The following is a 27,209-nucleotide window of genomic DNA, read 5'->3' on the forward strand; positions in this document are numbered from 1 at the left end:
ATTTTCTTCCTGATTACTAATGAACATCTTTTTATGTTTGACTTATCCATTTTCATCTTCTGTGATACTTAAGTTGATGTCTCTTGCCCACATTTCTATTATTATTGTCTTTTCCTTATTGGTTTTTATACATGATGGATATTGTCTTTTTGTTGATTATATGTATTGCAAATATCTTTTCCAGTTTGTGGCAGCTCCTTTTCCTTTATGATCTCTTTTGATGAAATCAAATTCTTAATTTTCATAAACTCCAATATATCAATATTCTCTATTATTTGCATGTTTATGTTTTCATAAATCCTTTCCTGTCTTAAAGTCATTTTTCTTGAAGTTTTAAAGTTGGACTCTTCACATTTAAATTCATAATCCATCGGGAACTGGTTTAGTATGTGGTATGAGGTAGAGATTTATCTTAAAAGATGTTTAACCACAGCATGTAGTTCATTATACTTTACAGTAAAATTTAATGTTAGATTATAAACATCTTGATATGTAATTGTGTATCGTAATCATCTCTGTATCCTCCACTCTCTTAGCACAACACTGTGCACCTAGTGGGCAACCAGGAAGGCCAGAATAGCATGGCCACCGGGTACCTCCCACATGTCCTTACATGTGCTTCTGACAACACTGGGAAGGTAGCACCGTAGCCAGGAGCATAGCAGCTTCTTTCTCCATCTTGCTGGGCCGCTCCTCTGCCCCACTCCATCCTCCTCAGATGTTCTCTTAAGCAGCGTCCCTGCTCCATTCCTCATATACTCAGCCAGGGAGCGTTGGAAATGGTCAGCCAGTTTGTTTGTTTTGGTCAATAATAACCTAATAGTACATCTCCCAGGACTATTTTAGGAAGCCAGAGATAGGCCTCAGCCTGGTAGAACCAATGCCAGCCTGTGTTCAGATAGTCCAGCAGGGCTCAGACGTCACCAATCACGGAGAAGTATCTGTTGTGTTTTTGGATGCCCGTCTCCTTAACCACAGATTGCCTGTGAAATGAAAATTCCAATGGCTTCACTTAGCTTCTCCACCACCAGGGTTCGTTAAGATGACACTAAGTACAAAGTTCTTTTCTGAATCATGAAAACACGAAAGGGAAATATTTCAATTCACAGTCTAGATATATTCATGTGTGCTTTTTCTATGCCTTTAATTCTGAACAACTGAGCGCGTATTTACTCAGTCTTTACCAGAATAAACATTTCTAGAATGTGCAGGGCGCTGAGGGTGGCAGAGCAGCGGGAGAAAAGGAGTCTGGATTTGGCAGATCCCAGCTTAGTCACTTGCTGGGTTTTCTCAGCTTCCTCCTCACAAAATAGAGATCAATACATACTTACCTTGCAGAGTTTTTGTAAAAATTAAGTGAGCTAATGAAAGCAAGTGCACAGCACTGCGTGGTGTGTTCTAGGTCATCAGTCAGTAATTGAAGGATGATGACCATGATGAAATAGTGAGGGAGGAGGAGGAATGACTATTGATTATGATGAAATAACCAGTCCAGACTCTTCGGGAATATATACTTTATGATGCTCTCATAGAGCAACAACTCAGAAATAAAGCTGACTGCAGTAAGAGCTGGAATTAGTGTTACCTTATTTTCAAAACAAAAATTGAAATGTGATTTGATAAGTAAATGAATCCAAGTACATCTTAAGATCTAATTTAGAAGCTGGGATTGTCCCAGAATATCTGAGACATGCAATCCCTATAATTATAATAGAAGCACCGATCATTTGCCCTAGGGAAGATCAATTTTGTCTTGGAGAGAGTCCTCGGAGCAGGTGATGTTTGAGTGGGTCCGCATGTACCTTCAAAGGTAGATATGAGGAAAGAGAGGAGCAACTCCAGAAAGCAGAGGGAGTATCAGAACAGGACAGAGACGTATAAGACTTGGCCCTTCTTCAGGTGCCTTTTTATTATATAAAAAGATTATAAATAATCCTCAGGACGCCAAAAAAATCTCCTGGGACAGGAACGGAAGCCAGGAAGTAAGATGTGGGTAAAGAAAGCAGGAACCTGAGTGCCAGCCCATACCCACACCTGTTTCAGTCAAAATACCTCTGCTCTAATTTATTGCTTAATAAAAGGTAAAATATATATATATTATTGTGTAGTGTGTGTACCCTGTTTTCTACAACTAATCCTTATGACCCTTTAGGTGACCCTGTGCTGCAATTTGCTTTTGTTATTTGTCTTGCAAAATTGTTTGGGTCCTACCTGGGACAGAGGTCAACAGTGTTGTGTGATGTCACTCAGGTCTGGGACCAAACTGATTTAAAAGACAGGCAGCCCGACGAGGGCGTGGAGCAAGCACAAGCCAGACCCTTCTGGCATGTGGATGAGGAGTTGAGCTGGTGACCTGGAGCAGTCAGTATTGGATTCTCCCAGGGGAGCACCGAAGGGAAGCATGCAAAGTGCAATGCGGCAGCTCCCTGCCTGGGCCCCAGAGGGATATATATATACTTTTGAGTAGGCAGGCTCTTTTGGGATAGATACGTTTCATGCCTGAGCTCTTTGAATTTCAGAAGGTAAATTGGAGAGTCCTCTAGAGAGAGAAAAACAACTCGGATGTGTCACATGGGAATCTACACGGAATGTTGTCATCCACTGTTAGAAGAGTGTAAGACTCAGTGAATTGCAGTTTTTTCAACGGTGGGTTGTTAGTGTTCCCACTCACTTGTGCGGTCTTTTTTAATTAGCTACACTATTCATTAATCTGGCCACATCACAGTGTGTTGGAATGAAACGAACGCACGTACATTTTCCATTTAGCTCTCAGGTGTCCAAGTGGCAATAAGCCTTACATTTAGAAATGGTAAACTAGACAATAGAACTACATTGGAAATGTCTGAGAGAACATGTCAACAGTTACAACAATGGGACAATGGAGTGTGTCATAGCTCTCGATGACATACTTCTTAGGGAAGCTCATACTTCACATCAATCACAATAATAGATGGCACCAGTGTCCTTCTATTAGAGAGGCAATAGCTCTACTTTTTTAGTGATATATTATTGCTTTTCAACTTTGGTGGAGAATATCTAAATTTGAAAAGGGTCCATGGCTTTTAAAAAGCTCCCTAGGTAATTCTGATGCATACCCCTGGGTAAGGCCCAGTTTTGAATAAGCTTGAATAGATAACTGGGCATTAAATCAACCACTATTGTAAAAGATGTAAGGCCAAGAAAAAAGTGAATCCTTTACAAATCAGTTTCTTTCTAAATATTTCACTAAGAAAATGACAGGATGGTTAAAATAATCCTACTTTTATTTATATGATTAATTTAAATCTTTAGAAAAATTACGTTTACTTTTCTTAAGACCTCGTCAACAGCTATGGGTTAATGTCTAATAAAATTTTTGTCTGCAAATCACTATGAAAATGTTTGAATTAGTAATTGGTACTTATTATAACTTATGATACTTTAAAAGTGAAGTGGAAAGTTGGTGTAAATGTTGTTTTTAAACCCAAAATTCTGATAGTCACTGTATGCAACCTAAAGATGTTTGAAATTATGTGTATTTGAAATGATGGTAAGAGTGAGACTAAACACTTCCAGTCCTACAAGATTTCCAGATGTATGTGGAAGGCGATAGTAATGAAAACAGTGGGAGTGCTGGCACTGGTGTGGTCCAGTTGATGAAAGAATATACACTGTGGGAAATCTAGCAAAAGACAGACGGGTGCGGAGACTTACTATGCAGTTGAGGCAACATTAACTACAATGAGGAGCGTGAAGAACAGATTCTTGATAACTGGTGCTAAGACAAGTGGTTATCCATACAGATGAAAGTAAACCTCTACTTCAACCCATACACAAAAATCAGCTTTAGGTGGATTGAAGACTCAATGTGAAAAGCAAACCATTACAACTTTTAGAGGAAAATATAGAGAATTTTTTTCCATTTGGGTTGAAAAGAATTTTTAAATAAATCATTAAAAGCCCAAACCACCATAAAGAAACATTACTGATAAACCTGATTCCATTAAAATGTTAAGTGTCTCTATGACAGAACACCATGAACCAAGTGAAAAGATAAGCCTCACATTAAGAGAAATTATTTGCAATACATAAAACAGAAAAATGCATGCTATCCCGCATACAAATAATAACGAACTTTTAGGAATTAATAAGAAGATAATCTAATGGGGAAAAATACATGATGAAGGTATTTATAAAAGAAGAAACTCAAATGGCTAGTAACATCTGCAAAGATGCTCAATATTAGTAAAAAAAAACAGTTAAAGCAATAAGATAACATTTTACATTCATAGGACTGGCAACAATTTAAATGTCTGGAAATTCCAAACATTGGCAAGGATGTGGGGAACTGGGAACTCTCATTCAATATTGCTGATAAAGTATATTGGTGCTGCCACTTTAGAGACCAATTTGACAACATCAAATAAAATTAAAGATATACATCTTTAAATCAGCACTCCACTGCTATGTGTATATCCTGTTCTTGCTCAAATACACCAGGAGACATTTTCAACAATGTTTATTGCAGCATAGTTTTCAATTGCAAATATTGGAGGCAGGGGTCCTAAATGTGCATCAATAGAACTGAAAAATAAACTAAAGAATGTATATATAATGTGGTATTATATAGCAGTTAAAATAAATGAACTATATCCACTACATGAATAAATTTTAGCAACATAAGGTTGAGTAAAAAAACAAGTTACAGAATCACATATATAATGCTAATTATATAAAGTATAAACACTTGTAATGCTACATATTACTTATGGTTATGTACTAAAAGTAAGAAAAACAGGAAAAAAGCATCAATAGTGGTTAAACACAGAATAGTGGTTATCTTTGTAGGGAGGGGAATGAATTCAGAAAGCAGGCAGGAGTCTTCTATTCCATCCTTAAGATTTTCTTTTTTATGCAGAAGAGTTTGAAGTAAAGGTTACACAATATTAATTTAATTAAAATCTGGTTGGTAAGTGCAAGGATGGGTGTTTTATTACTCTCAACTCTTAACTTTAAATATTACATTATTTTAATAAGAACAAATGAAATTTTATCATAGATGTATTCATCTGAGAAAGGTTCCCAAAAAGTCAAGTGTAAACTGCACTGAAACAATAGGTTCTAATAATAAACATACATTATGCACACTTTAGTCAGCAACCCATTTGTTTTAATCTTGGCTAATAAGGACCTAACGAATAAATAACACTGAAGTCACTTTTCAATTATCTAGAGTGAGGATGAATAAGTAAAATTAATAGATACTCACCAAGCTTCATCCAACTCTGTTTTTATTCTATTTCTCTCCAGGTGGTATAATGATGTAATCCCAGCCTGGATCCAGTTATCTAGAAAATGAGGATAGAAAACTAAGGTCCTTACATTCCATTTAGAGAATCACCAATCACGAGGCCAGCCACTTTCTTGGGGGGCCTGCTGGGAACTGCTGTTTCACAGAACTAACCCTACTGATTTGTCTTTCCCTGCACTCTCCCGATGCAGAGTAGAAGCAAGAGTTTCCCATTGGGAGAAAACAGTTTGTGAATCATTAACCATCCCTTCTCCCTACCCCAACCCCCATGAGAGAGAGAGGTATTAGAATTGTTCTGTTCCCCTCCTTCAAGATTGGGGATACTTGAACCATCCTTGCCCTCTACCCAATGGGAGACTGATGATTGTTTCTTTTCTAAAAGTGGCTGAGTAATTTAATCAGAGACACTTGATGAGCTGGGGAAGGGAGAAAAAGAGGAAAGACAGAAAGCAAAGAGAGGGTGGGTCTGAGCAGCCTGCACTCCACCCTTTCCCATTGGTTGTTAGATACTACAGTTGATTTAGGACTTAAGCCATCTTTCTGGTGGGATATTTTCTGGCCAAAGAGACCCCTGCTGGAAGAGGCTATAAGTTGTATTATCCATAGTGGAGGAAAGGGTTGCAATATGGAAGAGGAAGAGACCAGCATCCCCTATGTCTTCCAACACACAGGGAAAACTATATCAGGTCTCCCAAAGAAGTAACCCAAAACATCCTCAGGAGAGAAGCAACATTTGGATGTTCACTAAATTTAAATTTCCTGAAGTCAGAAACCTTGTCTTCCTTGATCCCACCACAACCCCAGCACCTTGAACAGTCCCTGGCACAAGTGATATGCCCCTTCATCACCCCTACACACACACACACACACTCACACACACACACTCACACACACACACACACACTCACACACACACTCACACACGATCTGTTACACAGAGAATAATAGAGGAGGACAGACTTGCAGCCAGTAGCTCTAGATCTCTCAGCTGACTGTTGCCCCTCTTACATTACCTGCCATCAGAGCTTCTCTGGCAGACTGGAGACATGAGGATGAAAGGTGAGGGATTGAGGAGAAAGAAGAATAAGACCTTTTTACCACTTAAGTAGCCTAAGTCTTCAGCCTAGTCTACAGTGAGAAGCAGGAGCTTTGAATTGAAGGTAGGGTTGCAATGCTAACTGCACTATACTTTTTTAATAGCTAAAAGTGTTGAAACATGGAATTGCACTGCTACATAGGAATGGATTGGAGAGATCAAAAGAGTACGGCTGTAGTAGTTATTGGAAAAATAAATCAATTGCACATTTACACATAGTGACTAGAGACACTTCAAACAAACAAGTTACATTACTAATGTGCTATCCTTGGAAAACAAAAATAATTAGAGAGCAAGGATTCTCCATCAAGACAAGCCTGCAGACTTGTTTTTCTAAGAATGGTGGTGAATTTCAGAATTTCCATTCACATGTTTATATGCAGTTATACGGGGGGCAACAGGCTCCTATTTGTTAAAGGACTAGGCAACATCATACAAAAAACAATGCAGGACTGTACAGACACAATATAGAAAGGTCAGCCTCCAAAAGGAGCAAAATGAAGGCAGATTTGAGGGGCCATCCTGAGGCACATTCAAAGATTACTAGGAAGTACAAGAAACAGAATGGAAGCGGTGATGAGGACCTTAGTTCAAGGCAGGAGCCCAGGACAGAAAATTCACTGAAGGAAGAGCAAGACAGGAACAGATGAAGCATCATGAAGTGGATCCAAGTCATTCTTGAATGTCCATTCATACAACGTATTAAAGATACCTGTCCAACCCAAATGAAGGGTATAGTCAGTGGTGTGGGACAGCTCACACTAACTAAGCATGCCAAGAGTAGCCTGATGTCCTGGTACCAGTGGCACTCACTATGCATTACTCAGCAATTAATCAGATCCCAATGGCAAAAAATGAATTAGAATTGCACTTAACAAAATTAATTTGACTTTTTCTTTGTTTTCTCTAGCTCATAGAGAGTACGTTTGCCTGTTTGTGTTGTTTGTTTGAGAATTAAATGAGATAATGTTTCTAACATGCCTAGAATGTATATGGCATGAAACTATGTTAACTAAGTGCTAATTACTGTGGAGGACCAATGTTTTCATCTGGGTGGTTCACAACTGCACAATGAGCTGTTGGTAATTAATTGGGAGGTTAGTGTAGAGATAGAAATCTAAATGCATGTATGTAGTAGCATAAGTGTAAATATTCACACAGGGAGCTGAAAATAATTTGAATATGGTTAGGATGCATCATAAAGTTAACTTAGCTACCTTCTCAGAATAATTATGGGCTCTGGCCCGTGGGGCTCAGTTGGTTGGAGCGTCGTTCCATTTACCAAAAGGTTATGGGTTCAATTCTTGGGTTCTTTCTCACATGGATGTTTCTCTCTCTCTCTCTCTCTCTCTCTCTCTCTCTCTCTCTCTCTCTCTCCATATATATATCCCCCTCTTCCCCCTCTCTCTAAAACAAATAAGCATATCCTCAGGTGAGAAATTTAAAAAATTAATTATTAAAAAGCAACAGCAAATTGCTTTTTAATAACCAATATTCCATGCACTTCATCAGACTCAGGAGTCATTTTTTCAAGATTTGGTAAAGGAGTAGAGGGAGCAAGGTGACTGTGATCAAGATGTAAGTAGGAAAGTCTTCTTTAGAAAATGGTTGATTGGCCATGGGATGTGTGTGGAATTCTGAAAGCAGCATAGTTACATTAATCAGACAGTTATTAACCTAAACTTCAAAGTGGGGAGAGTTCAAAAAGTACATTGCGGAGCTCCAACAAACCAAAGGCTTTTTATTCTAGTGATTTAAAAAAGCTTTACATTTTTATTTCCAATTAACCTATCGATAGTGATGTCACTTAACTACTCCTAAGGAATATTATCTTCTCATTATTGCCAGAACAACATGCAGCCCAATTTCATAGCTCAGCTGTTCTCATGCATGGATGGACAATCTGAATTAACTTGAACAGAAGCAAGATTTTTAGACACTGGGCTACATTCCTAGTTGTAAATTTTAAGTAATTAATATGTGACTTCAAGTAGCAAAAGGAAATAAAGTGGATAATGTTTATTTTGTGCATCAAAATGATTGTGATACAATGCTGCTCTAACTTTCTATTTATTCAATGTTAGCATCTCAATAGAAAAATTATTGTAATCCACACATTTATTGCCAGTACAAATGAATATGGTGCCAATGAGTAAAGATCCTCTGGAGAGCTGTCTTAAAATTAAGCTATTAAAAAGAGACTGTGTTTTCATTGCAACCAAAGATAGTTGACCCCAGATACATGAGTTTTTCTGCCCTGTGTACATACTAGTACTCCTTGTGCAAGCCAAAATTGGGGACAAGGACATCCATTATTCTGCTGACCTGAACTCTGACACTATAAAAATAACATTTATTCAAGGAGAAAGTAGTTGAAGTGATAAGGAAAGCTCAGACACATGAAGTACAAACTAGACTTATTCACAGTTATAGATATTCTCATCAAATCTTTCATCAGGCCTCCTTTCTCGTCTTACTCATGTTTGAATGAACCTGGACTTCAGAGGTATTTGTGACACATGATTATGTGGGTACTTTTACACAATATAGCAAAGGTTAATAATAAATTACAAACATATTAGTTTCCTGTTGATGTAGAAGGAAACTTTAACTGTGAAAACCTACTCTTGTGCCTTTCTCCCTACCTCAACAGTGCTGGGTTTTGGGATTAGAGAACTTGTGTCTTGTCTTGTTACCTCACTTGTAAGCTATGTGGCCCTTCACAAATCTCATGCCCTCATTTGTCCCAAAGCTCAGAATCCTCGCCTTAAGTAAGGATAATAGAAGCCAGAGATTAAAAATTGATAAAATGGGCTCCTTGCCCTCAGTGCCCCTGTGGATGGTTTAATGGGTGTATCATCAGCAACACTTTTCCTTATTTACTTTACCTCCACATGAATCAGTCAACCAACCATATTCTTTCTCTCTCTCCCTCTCTCTCTCTCTCTCTCCTTTCCTTCCTCCCTCCCCTCTCATGCACTGGTCAGAACTGTGCTAGGTGCCACAAACAATATTGTAGAAATAAAAAGTATTATGTTATCAAATGCGATCTCTGCCCTGAAGCTGTAGTGTGGGAGGTATGATCTAAGTCCCATATGGATTTATTTTCCGGTGCTTCTCACAGGACTCAGTAAATACAAAAATTAATGTCTGCTCTTAGCCGGTGATGCCAGAAAAGGCTCGTTTACTCCAAAAAGAAAAGAGATGCCTTCACCTTGCGGCTGGGTCTTCAGCTGGTTCCCGGTGAGGCATTGCTGTTTCTGAGCTTGCTTCTCACTGCAGGAAGAAGATTGTGTTGTTTTCACTTTTATACACGTTCACCTTCTTCATATTGTAACACTTGTTAGGGACTTTTGTTATGACCTTGTTCTCATGAATTCAAGGTTAGCCTTGACCAAAATGAAGTAAATAACATTTATTCACTCATTTAACAAATATTTATGAGGCTCTTGTCCTGTGTTGGGCACCTTAGTCAATGGTGGAAAACAACAGTGAGCAAGGCACAGACTGCCCTCAGCATCCTGACCTCAAAGCCCTATCTCTCTCAAACTCCCACACACCCTCAGCTCCACCACCCCCACCCCCCGCCCAAGACAGCCCCTCTTCCATTGATCATGTTTACTGTACACAGTAATAAATTTTGTCCCCATTGCAAGCAACTTTTTATTATCTATTGTTTTTGAGGCAATATGTTAGCTACTATTAGAGGGTACTATCTCTCTTTCCAGTTTATAATGTTGTAGGTGCAGAAATGGTGATGGGGAGAACAAATGCAGAGAACTACAACAAGAGGCAGGGCTGCAGTAAGTGTTGTAAGAGAGGCGTAGTAAGGTTCAGTGACCCTGAGAATAGGAGGACCAATGACCCTTCATGGGGGGATGTGAGTGGAGCCTTGAAGGATGGGCATGATTACAAGAAGGGCTGGGGAAAGTCTGGGGAAATGGCAAGAATCTCTGACATAAGCAAGGGCAAGGACAGAGGTGCAAGATGGGAGAACCCAGTGAAAAGTGGAGGAATGAGAAGCAGGCCACATTAAACCCAGGAGAATGCGGGGATGAGCTTGCAATGTTGGGGACGAAGTCCTGGACAGTCTTCACACTGTGTCAAGGAGTTTGGATTCTGTTCAAGAAGTATGGAGGAGGAGGGTAGGTATTCGAGGAGGAAAGAGAAGGAGGCAGAGGTGAGCCTTAAAAGCTGACTGTGGCAACCATATGGACTGAAAGAAAAGGGGACTAGTGAGTGGCACACGGAGGCAAGAGAAGTGGGAAATGACAAACAGTTGCTGGAGACAGAGTGGGTGTAGAACTGAGGGGGCACGGAAGCTGACGAGATACAAAAGCAACTCTGAAATCGTTAGCAATTTTTAAAAGCAAATTAAACTCAATAACTCTGACGCCACTTACGTTTCTATAATGATATCTTAAGGGGCTACCTGAGTGAAAATGAAATAAGAAAACAATGTTTTCCGAAAACAGCTTCTTCAGTATGGGCAAGTTTACTCTCACCTGACTTTTTGGTCTTGTTCTTAAATTATTTCTTAAAGCCTTGGTCTTATTCTATTCAGGCTGCCCTAACAAAATACCACATACTGGGTAACTCACAAACAACAGAAATTTATTCCTCAAGGTCTGAAGACTGGAAGTTCAAGATTAAGGCCCTGGCAGAGTAGGTGTCTGGGGAAGAACCACGTCCGGGTGGGTTCAGAGACGGGGTCTTCCCGCTGAGTCTCACAGGGTGGAAGGGAGAAGGGAGCTCTCTGGCCTCTTACTAGAGCACGAATCCAAAGGTCCCACCTCCTAGGACCATCACTTTGAGGGTCATGACCTCAACATGGGAATTTTAGGGGGACACAGCAACCTTCATTTATCATATTTATTCGTTATTTTTAAATCTACCCTCACTCCACACACCCCACCCCAGTGTTGGTGCTCCTTTTGCCCCACCTCCTTCCCCAGATCATTCTCTTCCCTTCTCTGCCCTATTCTGTGTCCTGGGACTGTGTCTGCATCCCCCAAACTCTCCTGCCCTCCAGTTCCCTGTTGGATCTCGCCAATGAGAAGCACTAGCAGACCTGAGGCCAGGAAGAGAGAAAGTGGGTTCATTTTCTATTCCTGCTGGAACAAATGGCCACACGCTTAGTAGCTTAAAGCAACACAAACTTTATGATCTTACAGTTCTGGAGGTCAGAATTCTGAATCGGTTTCTCTGGGTTAAAATCAGGTTGTGGTGTCAGCAGGGCTGGCTCCTTCTGGAGGCTCTACGAGAGAATTTATTTCCTTGCCTTTTCCAGCTTCTGGAGCCACCTGCTTTCCTTGGCAGGTAGCTCCTCCCTCCGACTTCCACGCCAGCACCTCCGCGTCTGTCCTTACCAGTACCTCTCTCTCTCTCTCTCTCTCTCTCTCTCTCTCTCTCTCTCTCTCTGACTTTGATCCTTGTGGTTACATTGGGTCTCCTCAGCGAATGCAAGGGAACCTTCCATCTACAGATCCTTTACCTCATCACATCTGCAAAATCCCTTTTGCTATGTAAGGTGACATATTCACACGTTCCAGGGACTAGACCTGGGTGACAGTATTGTGGGGACAGTATTGTCTGCTGTAGAGAGGCTGGGATATTTCTCCCCCTCGGGGCTGGAGGCCAGCAGTGCTCCTACCTCCACAACCACAGCTCCAGCCGGGCAGCCCCTGTTTCATGCTTCCAGCTCTCACTAGACCCCTGCAACTTTCTTTCTTCCTCCAGGGTCTAGCAGACCTCAGGTGATGCCATCTGCCCTGCCTAGCCTTCAGTGCCTCGACGGCCCTCTGTCGTTGTCTTAACCCTGCCCACACGCCTGAAATAGTCCTGTCATTAAACTATCTTCAAAACCCCAGCTGCCTGACACACCAGCCACCCATTTTGGTTTACCGTTTCACGCTCTAATTCACACTGTGAACATGTCAGGCCTGGAACTGGCACGCACAAAGGAAATGTAAATGCAATATGCAAGTCGGCCCCATGCCTGTATCGCAGACATCTCACAAAGCCTCGTGTGTGTATCTGGGGAATACGTATATCTGATTAGATAAGCCACAGAACAATAGCCCGTTCTTTTCCCTCAATTGCATCCAGGGAAAGGAAATAGTCTACATAGAGTCCACACAATAGAACGTTTTCTTTTTGATTTCCTTTCCTCTATTTTTCAGTCAACAAGAGACACTGACTTCATGACCTAACATAAGTGCTTTCTGAGCAAATGGATAAGCCACTAGCTGAGCTGCCAATGATAGCCTTCTGTTCTTGCTCAGGCAGATAATTTTAAGATATTTCCCCAGTCTCTTCTCCTTGACTGAGCAGTCAAACTTGCATATGAAAATGGAATTGTTGTGTTTTTTCCTTCTAGACAATATTTTGCTTCAGCCAGTTTGTCTTTAAGATCTGTGTTTGCGTTTCTGTCTGTCGCCGCACTTGAAGTCACCCTGTATCTCAGCTTAGGGTCTGGACCATCTGCCCAGCTTTCAAGTAGATTCTTTTTCTAAGAACTATTTTTTCTAAAATCACAGAAAAAAGAATAGGATTAACATTCTATAGAACTCCGAAAGGACAGAACTTCCCAAATCAACAGAAGATTTTTCGAGTTTTTAACCTCTCAGTGATATTTTAAGAAAAAGCATTTGCTTTACTTCCCCAATACATATCTTCAGTAGATCAGCTGTCTCTCTCCTAGATTCATTATGGAAAGCTTGCCAATGTTGCAATTTTTTCTTTCTTCTACTATGATGATGATAATGATGATGATGATAACTATAATGACTAATAAAAGATTAAATTTGTATAGTTTAGAGTGTACAAGGCACTTATATACACTTTTTATTATTTGATCATGGTTAAACCTGGTTGACATATATCAAGAAACCAAATTTAAACATATATATATATATATATATATATATATATATATACATACATATACATATATATATGTATATCTTGTTTACATTTGGCTTAAACATTACAGAGCATAGAATTTTTTAAAAACTTCTGAAAAATTCTTTTTGATCCATTGAACAAATATACATGGGTATTTGGCCATGTGGTTGAGTCTCTGCTCTTGCAGACAGTGTCCTGCTAGGCAATGGCCAAGAAACACTGAGGAAGGCACCCAGCCCAGACTGGTGGGGTCATGGAAGGATCCTGGATGTGCTGTGCTCGTACCTGGGATTGTCCTAAGGGATGAGTAGGACTCAGCGGTTTGGAGGGAAGAGTGCAGATCTAGCCAAAGTGTCCAGGGTGTGCCAAGGCACAGAGAGAGAAATACTTAAGAATGGTAGGGAGAAACCACCCGAAGAGCACACGCAGAGCAGGCGAGGGGGGCCATGCAGAATGGAACATCAACACCGATTGAAAGGAAATTTAGAAATAAACAACCTAATAAACTTCTTTGTATGAGATGTCAGTATTTGACAAGGGAAAGAGAAAGGTTTGGTGAGAAAAACACCAAATTGTAATTTAGAGTTGACTTGCATAACTAAGCCCAGCATCATCTTTAAATTTCACATGTACCATGTTTTGACTTAGAAAATTTTAAAAGTCAGAATGAAAAATGGAGGCTCCTGGCCCTGACCATTTTGGCTCAGTGATTAGAGCATCGGCCTGTGGACTGAAGGGTCACGAGTTCGATTCCCAATCAAGGGCGCCTACCTCGGTGGCAGGTTCAATCCCTAGCCCCGGTCAGGGCACTGATGTGGCTCTCTCGCATTGATGTTTCTCTCTCTCTCTCTCTCTCTCTCTCTCTCTCTCTCTCGTCCCCCTCTCCCCCACTTCCTCTTTCCCTTCCACTCTGTCTGAAAATCAATGGGGGAAAAATATCCTTGGGTGAGGATTTTCTTTATATGGAGGCTCCTCAATGGAGAGCTCCCCTGAATCTCCACCAAAGCCACCCCCCTGATCTGAATGACCAGCCAGGGCACCACCGCCACCACTGAAGTCAGAGACTGAAAATGTTTTAAGCTGTGACCAAATCTTTCTAAAGGGTTAATTCCCAAATTAAAAATGTTTTAAAAACATGGAATAAGGTTCACCACCCACATCAAGTGACAGTAGCCTATAACTTCTTATACCCACGTGTTCCCCTCACGTTCACGGCCCTTCTAAGCAGGGATGTGCTGAGGCATTACCTTGTTTTAGGACCCTTCCATAGGGACTATTTCACACTTCTACTTTGATGAGGTTTCTTGAGAAATGTTGGGAAGTTTTCTTTTTAAGTGATTACTCTCGAATATAGTATAAAGAGATTCTCAGACAGTTTTCAACCTATATGTTGAGGCAAATAAAATTCACAGAATGTTGTTGCTCTCAGAATGTGTTTCAATTTCCAGTCGGGTTAGAAGCTTTCTTTCTGGGAAAGCCTGCTGGCTTGATGGGCGCCGGTGCCGTGCTGAAGCAGCCGTGCACAACCGTTTTAAAACAATAGCCCGGTCCTGCAACGAGCTGTGGGATCCTGTCTAATTCAATCACAAGTCTACTGGAAGAAACGGAAAGGTGAACCCCAACACTCAGTATAACCCCCTGGAAAATATTTTTACTGTAATAGCTATTAAATGACATCTTAATGAAGGTTAATTGTGAAAACAGCCATTACATATTAAAGGTTACCAGCATCAAATTTGAAAACCAGCCTGTCTTTTGCTCCAATTTGGCCCAGTGTCCTGTTGTCAGAGTTCCTGTGATGGTGCCCGCGGCAGGCAGCAATTAGGGCTCTAATTCTGAATTTTTTTATTCGTTTTTGTTGTTGTTGTTGTTGCTGTTGACAGTATTATAGATGTCCCCCATTTTCCCCTCCACCCAGCCCCCACCCCACCCCAGGCTTTCACCACATTGTTTCTGTGTTCATGAGTTATGCATATACACATATATGATCTTTAGTTAATCTCTTCCTATCCTCCCACCAATACCCCCTCTTCCCCCGGAGATCTGTCAATCTGTTCCATGCATCCAGGCCTCTGGATCTACTTTGTTCATCAGTTTATTTTATTCATTAGATTCCACATATAAGCGAGATGGTGTGCTATTTGTCTTTCTCTAACCGGTTTATTTGGCTTAGCAAAACGATATCCAAGTCCGTCCATGTTGTCACAAAGGGTAAGAGATCCTTCTTTTTTACAGCTGTATGGTATCCCATTGTGTAAATGTACCACAGCTTTTCTTATCCATTCATCTACTGATGGGCACTTGGGCTGTTTCCAGATCTTAGCTATTTTAAATAACACTTTTATGAACATAGGGGTGCATCTATTCTTCTGATTGGCATTTTTGGGTTCTTGTCATATATTCCCACAAGTGGGATAGCTGGGTCAAACAGCAGTTCCATTTTTAATTTTTTTAGGAAATTCCATACTGTTTTTCACAGTGGTTGCATCAGTCCACATGCCCACCAGCGTGTACTAGGGTTCCCTTTTCTCCACATCTTCACCAGCACTTGCTGTTTGTTGATTTATTGATGGTAGCCATTCTGGCTGGTGTGAGGTGATACCTCATTTTTGTTTTGATTTGCATTTCTCTGATGATTAGTGACTTTGAGCATCTTTTCATATATCTATTGACCTTCTGTATGTCCTCTTTGGAGAAGTATCTATTCAGGTTCTTTGCCCATTTTTTAATTGGATTGTTTGTCTTCCTGGTGTTGAGTTGTATAAGTTCTTTATATATTTTGAAAATTAAGCCCTTATCAAATGTATCATTGGCAAATATGTTCTTCAATAGAGAGGGTTCCCTTTTCATTTTGTTTATGATTTCTTTTTCTGTACAGAAGTTTTTATTTTGATGTAGTTCCATTTGTTTATTTTTTTTTCCTTTGTTTCTCTTGCCCTAGGACAGTGATGGCGAACCTATGACACGCATGTCAGATGTGACACACGAACTCATTTTTTTGGTTGATTTTTCTTTTTAAATGGCATTTAAATATATAAAATAAATATCAAAATATAAGACTTTGTTTTACTATGGTTGCAAATATCAAAAAATTTCTATATGTGACACGGCACCAGAGTTAAGTTAGGGTTTTTCAAAATGCTGACACGCCGAGCTCAAAAGGCTCGCCATCACTACCCTAGGAGATGCATGTATTCATGAAAATACTGCCACATGACTTGTCTGAGATTTTACTAACTCTCTTTTCTTCTAGGATTTTTATGGTTTCACAACTTACATTTAAGTCTTTTATCCATTTTGAGTTTATTCTTGTGTATGGTGTAGTTGGTGGTCTAGTTTCATCTTTTTGGATGTACCTGTCCAATTTTACCATTGTATGTTCTTGCCTCCTTTGCGGAATATTAATTGGTTTTATAATGGCATGGATTGATTTCTGGGGTCTCTGTTCTGTTCCATTGATATATTTGCCTGTTCTTGTGCCAATACCAAGCTGTTTTGATTAAAATGGCTTTGTATAATAGTTTGATATCTGGTATTGTGATCCCGCTAACTTTGTTCTTCTTTCTCGAGATTACTGAGACCATTCGGGGTCTCTTCTTATTCCATATAAATTTTTTGAATATTTGTTCTAGATCTGTAAAATATGCCATGGTATTTTCATATGGATTGCACTGAATCTATAGATTGCTTTAATGATGTTAATTCTTCCAATCCATGTACACAGTATATTCTTCCACTTGTTTGTATTTCCTCTTTTTCTTTTTTTAAATAATATTTTATTCATTTTTTTACAAGAGGAAGGGAGAGTGATAGAGAGTCAGAAACATCAATCAGCTGCCTCCTGCACATCCGCTACTAGGGATGTTGCCCGCAACAAAGATACATACCCTTGACCGGAATCGAACCTGGGACCTTTCACTCCGTAGGCCAACGCTCTATCCACTGAGCAAACCCAGTTAGGGCCTCTTTTTCTTTTTTCAATGTCCTTTAGTATACTGAGTACAGGTGTTTCATCTCCTTGTTTAAGTTTATTCCAAGGTACCTTATTTTTTATTATTGCAATGGTAAATGGGATTGTTTTTTTAGTTTCTCTTTCTGAGAGTTTGTTATTGTTTTATTAAAATGCCATCGATTTCTGAATGTTAATTTTGTACCCTGCTATTTTATGGAATTCATTTATGAAATCTAGTAGTTTTTTGGTGCAGTCTTCAGGGTTTTCTATGTACAACATCATCATCTGCATCTCCTTTCCAATTTAGATGTCTTTTACTTTTTTCTTCTTATCTGATTACTGTGTCTAGGACTTCCAGTAGTACGTAGAATAAGAGTGATGAAAGTGGACATCCCTGTTCTTAAGGGAAATGCTTTTAGTGTTTGCCCATTGAGTATGATGTTGGCTGTGGGTTTGTTATATATGGCCTTTATTATGTTGTGGTATGATCCCTCTATTCCCACTTTGCTGAGAGTTTTTATCACAAACGGGTATTGGATTTTGGCAAATGCTTTTCTGGGTCTATTGATATAATCATATGATTTTTAGCTTCCATATTGTTTATGTTCATTTATTGATTTGTTAATATTTTACCAGCCTTGCATCCCTGGAATAAATCCCATTTGGTCATAGTGTATAATCACATTGTAGGATCTGATTTACTAATATTTTGTTGAGGATTTTAGCATCTATTTTCATCAGGGATATTGGCCTCTAATTTTCATCCTTTATTGTAGCTTTATCTGGTTTTGGAATTAGGATAATGCTGGCCTTATAAAAGAGCTTGGAAGTCTTCCTTCTTGAATTTTTTTGAATAGTTTGAGGAGGAGAGGTGTTAGTTCTTCTTTGAATGTTTGGTAAAATTCCCCTGTGAAGCCATCTAGTCCAGGACTTTTGTTTGCTTAGAGTATTTTTTATTACTGCTTCAATTTCAATAGTTGTTATTGGTCTATTCGGGTTTTTCTGATTCTTCCTGATTGAGTTTTGGAAGATTATATGTTTGTACATTTCACCCACATTGTCCAATTTGTTGCCATATAGTTGTTTGTAGCTGACTTTTTTACGGGCACTTTATGATTTCATTCAAACTCTGCCTCCATTCCTGTTTCTCTTAAGCCTTCAGCATTTGTTTCCCATAACTTGACCTGTCTCTAACAATTTTTGCAGGTCACCATTACTGAAACCTCATTTGGTCTCCTGTAAGTACTATGGAAATTGGTTTGGTTTGGCTGGAAGTGTTTAAGGCAATATTTCAAGAAAGGTTAAGGTATGCTGAGGTGTACTTAAGCTGAACTTACTTTGTAGTGAGAACAAAGACTGCTACTGTTACTGAAAAGCCAACCTAACACTCATTTACTCAACAAGAGCCTACTTGTCAGGAATTGTGACAGGTATAGGTGACACAAAGACAATAGATATGTTATCTTCAGAGATCTAGAGTCAGCAGGAAAAACCAGACTGTAGGTGAAAAATTCTGATGGAGCTAACCTATGACCTTAGATCATTAGCCCCAAAAATGGCCCACAGCTAAGTCTTTCATAAAATAAGGAATAGAGATATCCATTGTTTATTGCATAAAATCCTAAGGAGTTCAATTCCTCACACTCAGTTATAATCTAGTATCATTTCAGTCATATAATAATGTGAAATAGGTTCCTATGGTGCAGCTGTAGGCTGAGGGCAAGTAACTGATTATATTTGCAGAGATGTCTGAGTCAGCCTTGAGTGGAGACCACCATGACTCGGGATGAAATAAATCAGGATTAATCTAGTTCTTATAAAGATTTCATTGAGCCAAACCAAATACTTTCTGTATGACTTGGCTTTAAAAAAATGCATACACTGCAGCATTTATATTTGTTTCCTTGCAACTTGAATTATTAACCACTTAAGGAATATTAAAATTTTTACCTTTACCTTGGCCTTCCAATAAAAAGAGAAAACATTTTGCTCAGCCTAACGTGCTGATACACAGCAGGGCAGCGCCGGGGCAGATCGGGACACCCTGCGGGTGCTGGCAGAACTTGTGTTGGGCTGGCAAACTTGGAGAGACAGAGCTATGCTTTTGAAGGAAGCTACCTGGAAGACACGCAGGTGTATGGCAATATTATTCGTGGCTGGGATAGGTAGCTGACCAACCAAAGAAACTCCAGTAGCAAAACATGATGGAAGGAACCGGACGTTTGGGTAGTACAGTATGGACATTTTAATGATGTCAATTCTTCTAATCCATGAACAGTTGCAATAAGTACGTTGGCAGGAGGTCAGGACCAGCTCATTGAAGAGAGGGAACCAAGAAGTGGGGTGGAAAATGATTCTTCTCCAGACTTCCACAGTCAGGAAAATGAGCCCAGCCAGGAGGAGCCTGAGGATCCGGATGGGTCTGTGCAGAGAGTGAAACCTGAGAAGGCTGCTTCTGCTTCTGCAGGGAGGCCTCACAGCAGACATAAAAACCAAAGAATAAAAACCAGCTCAGGATTGATCTGAAGTTAAACAAAAAATCTCAATCTGACTATGAGAAGACTCAATAGTGCAGAAGCTTCCAGGCTAGAGAGCCTGTGTCCCCCCCCTTCTCACCTCACAAAGATCCAGGTCCCTTGCCTGGGTGCTGGCCACGAACCTCTGATTTCCCAGCCCCGCGGCCTGGGACTCTGAGTAGTTTGTTTCGAAATGTGGTGACAAACAAGTCATCTCTGTAAGACCACATTGGACCATTTCCATTGTGCCATTTTTAACAACCGACCTGCAGGAAGACCAAGACATGGTTGTAATCCCAGCAAGTTGCTAACTGAATCTCTCCCTTCTTGGAACCAAGACCTGCCCCCAAACTGGCCGCACCAGCTTCGCCTGTGATACCCATCGAGACATGGTCTCTGCTTCTATTTTATGTCGAAAGTAGAGCACAGGTCACATTTCAGAGGGAGGCTGGAAATGCCTGGCATTTTCTTATTTTTCTTTGTATTTTATCATTTTTCTATTGTTGTTTTTATTGTCTTACTTTCTTTGGGGGCTTTTTGTAATGACTTCATACAGCTCCTACCTTTCTGCTGGCATATCTATAATCTGTTTTGCGGAGCTTAAACTGAAAGTAATCTGGTTTACCATAAATAAAATGGGGAACTTGGCTCTTTTGGTTTTTTTGGCAGGGGAAAGGTAAAGAGTGTTTATTTAATAATTACCCATCTTAAATCTTTAGGAGTTGGAAGCAATTTCATGTTCAAGGAATAGGAAAAGCTGAAAAACATGTTTAAATCAGTCCCTTTCAAATATAGTTCTTCTTTTGTGTAAATAAAATTTCACAGGCTTTGACTTCTCATACTTTTAAACCTGAGATTTTCCCCCCCACTTATTTTATTTATTCGTATCATGCCTTATGGAAATTTCTTTTTCCATCTTTTCTCTCTTTGCTGGTATTTGCCTGATTAAATAGTGCTCGAAAAATCACTAAAGCATATGGAAAGGCTCAAAATTGCACTCAAAGTTGATAACATATGGAGTGCTTGAACAGAGTGAAAGATAGGATCAACGAGAGCCAGCAGCGCCCATCAGATCCCCCATTCTTAGCGGGACTTATCGGCTGAGGAACTTGTGGATAATTGTTACCGGCCTCTGGAGCAGCTGTAATCTACCTCGGCTGCACATGGGAGCCACCTGGGAAGTTTAAAAAAATACTGATGCCTGGGACCCACCCCCAGAGACTCAGCCAGGGTACAATCTAGTTCTAGGGATTTCCTTTCAAAGAGTCCCTGGGATTCTGATGGGAAGCCAAGTTAAGAACCACTGCATTAGCAGACTGGATGATGTGATTTTAAATCCCGTGATGTGAGTCAGACTAAGGGTTGGGATTGGGGGCCTCGCCTTTCCTTTGCCTCTATGTAGTCATAGTCCTTTACTCATGCCTATAGCTTTGTTAGAAAAAACATGTCCCATTTGGGATAATATCGGTAGAGCTGAACGTGGGTGGCATTGATTATCAAAACAAGTCTACCTTATAGATGTGCAAAAGTATTCACTCTTGTTCTAAATTAAACTTAGGGGGGAAAAAGGAAGAAAAGAGAAAAAGTTTTATCTGCAGAGCCCCAAGCAAGTGCAAGGATTTGGTAATACTTTTGTTAAAGAAAACCCTGCCGTGCTGTATGCGCAGAATGCAGAACTTGTTAGGCTGTGCCAGGCAGACTTATCTCACCCACCTTGTCCCTAAGACATTGCTGTAAGGTTATTAGTTGCCCCAAGGGACCACAGGTAGCAGTATTTCTCCCACTAAAAAAAAAAAAAAAAAAAAAAAAAAAAAGCCTGGGATTTATCTTAACTCCTTTGGTTAGTTTCCTAAATTTGACATCTTCTTGACCCACACAAAACAACACCTATGTTCCTGAACTACCTGTGTGTGATTTGGGTCTCTCTCTCTTCCTTCTCCTCCTCCTCCTCCTCCTTCTTCCTACCTCCCCCATTTCTCAAATCTACTGGAACTTGATGTTTTAAAATTCTCTAAGAACAAACTTTAAATGAGACTTTAAAGTTTCATTTTGGTAATGTAGCTCAGTTGAAGATAGCTCCATGGTGGAGAGAAGATGGGGGTTGCGGGGGAAGACTACATCTGAGTCATATCTGATCTTTTTCATAATCCCAACGGAATTTTCCATTGATTTTATCAAATTAATTTCCCCCAATGAATTCACGTGTGAGGTAGGAAAGTGATGCCCTTCGACTGGCTGCACCCTGGCAGCTGCAGTGAAGTCAGGTGAGGTTGGAAGGTAATGAGAAAACCTCTTCTTTGCCCCTCATCCCCTGACAGATCCGTCTCTTTACCTATATACTTCCCAAATCAATTTAGGGAGTTTCATTCACAACGACTGTGCATAATACTGATATTGGAATGAAAATGAAGACGAAACCTTTTACAATGTACATCATTTTACAAGGAGAGGCAGGAGTCTTAAGGCTGGACCTGCGCTAATTGCTACTACTGACTCTAGGTCCAAATGAGTTGGCACATTTTTGCAGTATGCCCAGAATACCTTGTGAGATTCAGAGTCTTTAATAGTGGCAGCATTTCCATCTCATTGCCTGACCATCACTCCCTACCCCCAAAAAATTATTTTTCTGAATATAATAACATGTTGGACTATTCCCAAACTCCCATTGCTCCCAATGAGACAGGAAACCAGCAGACCGCACTGGGATCCTGGAAGGGGTAGGGGCTTGGGAGAAACTAGAAGTCTTAGGCAAGCAGCTGAGAACCCTCAATTTAACCAGCATCAGAATGTCCTCTTCTCCCTCCGAGGGGCCCCTTCACAGAAAGCTGAAATTATGGCAATCTGCCAAGCCAAGAGGTCAGCCCAGACTCTTTGGAACTATAAAAATAATATCACCAACTCGTCCCAGAGCCCCATCCCTGAAACTCCCACATGGGCAACATCAGCCCGGCCCCTGTGCAGCCCTTGAACCCCATTGCGTCTCAACATCCCACACAGTCTTCCAACCCACCACTCATGCCGCCATGATAATTTTTTCTCCCTTCATTCTCATGAGCTCTTAGTAGGGAAAGGGAAAATAAACATACAAGAGAAAGAAAACATCAAATTTGCTAAGTCATTGCCATAGCAAAACATGTGAACAGAGTGCAAATGATGTGACTATTTCTCCCCATGAGATTCTCCACACGGTTCTTGTTGAAAAGTCAGTCTCGAGACAGAAGTGTCCTCAAGTGTGGTGATTACCAAGGTCTGATTTTTTGGTTGAAATTGCTTATCACCCCTTCTCCCATGATTCTCAAGATGAGCCTTGTGGAAATGTTTCGTTCATTGACAAATATATGTGGTGCACCTCGAGCAAGGTACATAGTTAAATGGGACCCACTCCCTGCCCTCTTTTGCCCCATTATCTCCTTCCCCACAGCCTCCCGATTTCCCACTTGGGTAGGCAATGTGATAACCCCATGACTTCAGCTCCCGCCTTCAGTCTCCCACTTTCTCTCCAATTCACTCTTCATACCGATGTCTCAGGTTGATTTCTAAACAGCACTCTGTTTTCCTGGTCAAGTTACTTCCTCTTTAAAATTTTCAGTGCCCCCAAGAACAGACATATAGACCAGTGGAACAGAACAGAGAACCCAGAAATTGACACACGCCATTATGCTCAATTAATATTTGACAAAGGAGGCAAGAGCATACAATGGAGTCAAGACAGTCCATTCAATAAATAGTGTTGGGAAAATTGGACAGATACTTGCAAAAAAATGAAACTAGAACATCAACTTACACCATACACAAAAATAAACTCAAAATGGATAAAGGACTTAAACATAAGATGGGAAACCATAAAAATCTTAGAAGAAGCCATAGGCACCAAAATAGCAGACATTTGTCGTAGCAATATCTTTACCGATACAGCTCCTAGGGCAATGGAAACTAAGGAGAAAATAAACAAATGGGACTTCATCAAAAATAAAAAGCTTCACAGCGAAAGAAATCATCAACAAAACAACAAGAAAGCCCACTGCATGGGAGAACATATTTGCCAATGCTATTTCAGATAAGGGTTTAATCTCCAGGGAGCTCATACAACTTAATAAAAGGAAGATAAACAATCCAATCAAAAAATGGCAAAGGACTTAAATAGACACTTTTCGAAAAAGGACATACAGAAAGCCGAGAGACATATGAAAACATGCTCGATGTCACTAATCATCCAGGAGATGCAAATCAAAACAACAATGAGGTATCATCTCACACCTGTCAGAATGGTTATCACCAACAAATCAACAAATGAAAAGTGCTGGCGAGGATGCAGAGAAAAAGGAACCCTTCTGCACTGCTTGTGGGAATTCAGACTGGTGCAGCCAGTATGGAGTTCCCTCAAAAAGTTAAAAATGGAACTGCCACTTCTAGGAATATATCCTAAGAAACCATAAACACCAATCAGAAAGGATATATGCACCCCTATGTTCAAAGCAGCACAATTTACAATAGCTAAGATTTGGAAACAGCCTAAATGCCCATCAGCAGGTGAGTGGACTAGAAAACTGTGGTACATTTACCCAATGAAATACTACGCTGCTTAAAAAAAAAAAGAAGGGATTCTTACCATTTGCAACAGCATAGATGGAACTGGAGAGCATTATGCTAAGTGAAATAAGCCAGTCAGAGAAAGAAAAATACCACATGATCTCACTCATTTGTGGAATATAAAGAACATTATAAACTGATGAACAAAAATAGATACAGAGGCAGAGCAGCATCGAACAGACTGTCAAACTACAGCAGGAAGGCCGGGGAGGGTTGGGGGGGTGGGGGGGGTGGTAAGAGACCAACCGAAGGACTTGTATGCATGCATATAAGCATAACCAGTGGACACAAGACACTGGAGGGGGGCTGAGGGCATGTGCTGGCGGGGCGGGGGGGTAGAGGAGGCTGGGGGGAGGTCAATGGGGGGGAAAAGAGAGACATATGTACTACTGTTTGTAATACTTTAAACAATAAAAAATTAAAATAAAATAAAATTTTCAGTGCCTTGCTGTTGCCTCTAAAATTAAGTCCAAACTCTTGAGTAGCAGAATACAATAACAGTTTGCTGAGTGTACTATGCTCTCAAATCTCCAGGCCTTTGCATAGACTGTTCTCTCTACCTAGAATGCTGTTCCTCCTCCTTCACCTGGGGCAATCCTACTGACACTTCAAAACTTATTTGAGATGTCACCATTTCTAGGAAACGCTCCCTGACTACCAGCCCTGCCCATTCTGAGTTTGATGACCCCGCTTTCTGTTTCATTAGCACATTGCTAATACCTCTGTCATAGCAAAGGTATACTGAATAATAATAATCTTATTTACTCACTTTCTCTCCAACTACACTGGAACTTTTTGTAGAGAGAAACTATACCATTTATCACTCTCTTTATTTTATCTCCCTAATAGACTGTGTAGCACCTAACAGGTACTCAGAAATTGTTTGATGATTGAAGAATCTCAAAGTGTAGAAGGGAAGACAGAGAATCACAGCTCTGTGTGAGGTGTGAGAAACCACAGAGTGGGGTGTAGTGATGATGCCTGGACACTTCTGCTTTAGAAGAATTCAGGGTCTAGGAAGGTGTCCCACAGAGAAGATGCTTGAATGGCCTTGAGGAAGGTTGGGAGATCACCAGGTCCATGGAGAGGAGAGGCAAAGAGAGTGGTGGCACGTGGAAATGCCTAAATGCCTCAGTTTGCATGATGCATTGGGGAAGATTTCCCTTAGAAGAATGGAGACAATGAGACGATATTCATAATAAGGTAATAGGAGATTAGTGGAATAATCCAGTTAAAGACCTGAACTGAGCTAGTTAGCAATGGAATCTAATTTGAGAACAGAGAACAGATGCAGAGAAGTTGAGGAAATAAGGAGCCCAGCATGACCCCTAGGTTTCTGGCTTGGGTGAACGGTGGTGGCATAACCAGCCTCAAGAATTAAGAGGAAACACTGCTTTGGTAGAAAAATGGTAAGCCCAGTCTGCTGGGGTTCAGTTGGAGTTGTCCGTCGGACATCTAGGTGAAGATATTAGTAATCAGTTGGATATGTGTGTCTGGCTAGGAATGAAGACTCACTGTTATAACTTCATTAGAACTTTTGTTTTACGTCTATAATTTAATTCCATGCCATGAGGTTTCAGTCATGAGTGAGGACTGTTAGGAGAGGCATAATTGGTCCCATTTGCCTCTGGCTTGGATGTGTGGCCTCTAGCAAGCTACTGGACTTTAGGCTGTGCCTGTTGCCTTATGGGAAAAAAGACAGTTAAGGAGACCTGAAAAAAATTATGTTGCCAACATTGGCCCTAAAAAAATGAATTTAGTCCTGTCTTTCATGATTCTTCTGTGGGATGTGAAATTCATGCCAGTGAGGCCAACCTCTTCTACCTCCCAAAATTGTATACTTCTAAGGGCCACCAAGTATTACATAAAGAGAGAAGTCTTTCCCTTCGTTGCATTGGAGTCCTTACCCCTGAAGAACTGTCTTTAGGTAAAGATGTTATTTCCTTGCTACAACAAACGTGTTTGTTCTGTCCTCCACTTTTCAGGAGGTGGTCTTGTTATAGTGCCCCCTTGCCACTGGGATGGCCCTTGTGCCTGTTCGGCCCAGCCAGCAGCACCCACCTTGGTAGCACTCTCCTACAGAGAGTTCATTTGCAATTCTGTCTGCATTGTGGAGTTTAGACTGAGATCTGCTTTGCTTAAGGGTCCCAACTGAAATAGCATTTTTACAAAGCAACTCATTGTGCTTTTCTGGCTAATTTGTCTTCAGTGATTCCCACTGAAATGAAACATATTTTAATTCAAAGTTTCCTGACAATGATGGCACTTGGGAGTTACATGATGAGCTCATGGTTGAACCTCTTTTATTCCAAATGTCTATTCACAAAGGCTAAATGGGAATTGCTTATGGAATGCAGGCATTTCTGACAAATCAGGAGGAATTGGTATTTAACCAAACAGCTCTGGCAACCAGGTGTGAACAGAGCAAAGATTTAGCAAGGGCACTAGTCATGTGTAGAGAATGGAGGATCCCATTTCTAATTCAAAGGACTGTGACAGAAAACTCATCATCGAACTTGAATATCAACCAACCAGTGTTTACAAAGAAGGCAATATCACAATGGCACCCAGGGAAATTTAAATGATGCATAATGAAAATTCGCAGAAAAGCCCAAAAACCATTCATTCCATCCAACACGCTGAATTAGATGCTGCACTAAGCCCAAAGCTGGCATTGTCCTCGATGAAAAGGCCTTAAAATATGTATTTCTTATTTCAAAGCAAAGGTACTGCGTTATTTGGAATAGTGGTATCAAATCTATTCCCTAATGTAAAAATTTAAAAAAAAAACACTAGCCCTAGCCAGTTTGGCTCGGTGGATTAAGCGTCAGCCTGTGGACTGAAGGGTCCCAGGTTCGA

At 40.4% G+C, this 27,209-nt stretch overlaps 1 protein-coding gene and 1 pseudogene across 9 annotated transcripts in view; both read left to right on the forward strand.

The window, feature by feature from the left end:
* The window catches only part of MAGI2 (membrane associated guanylate kinase, WW and PDZ domain containing 2), a 1,174,807-nt gene that overhangs the window by 1,090,650 nt on the left and 56,948 nt on the right, over positions 1-27,209 (forward strand). The window lies entirely within an intron of this gene.
* On the forward strand, positions 10,441-19,814 carry LOC132211290 (chromatin modification-related protein MEAF6-like; annotated as a pseudogene).

The sequence above is a fragment of the Myotis daubentonii genome, chromosome 10 (genome assembly GCF_963259705.1).
Source record: "Myotis daubentonii chromosome 10, mMyoDau2.1, whole genome shotgun sequence".
Lineage (NCBI taxonomy): Eukaryota > Metazoa > Chordata > Mammalia > Chiroptera > Vespertilionidae > Myotis > Myotis daubentonii.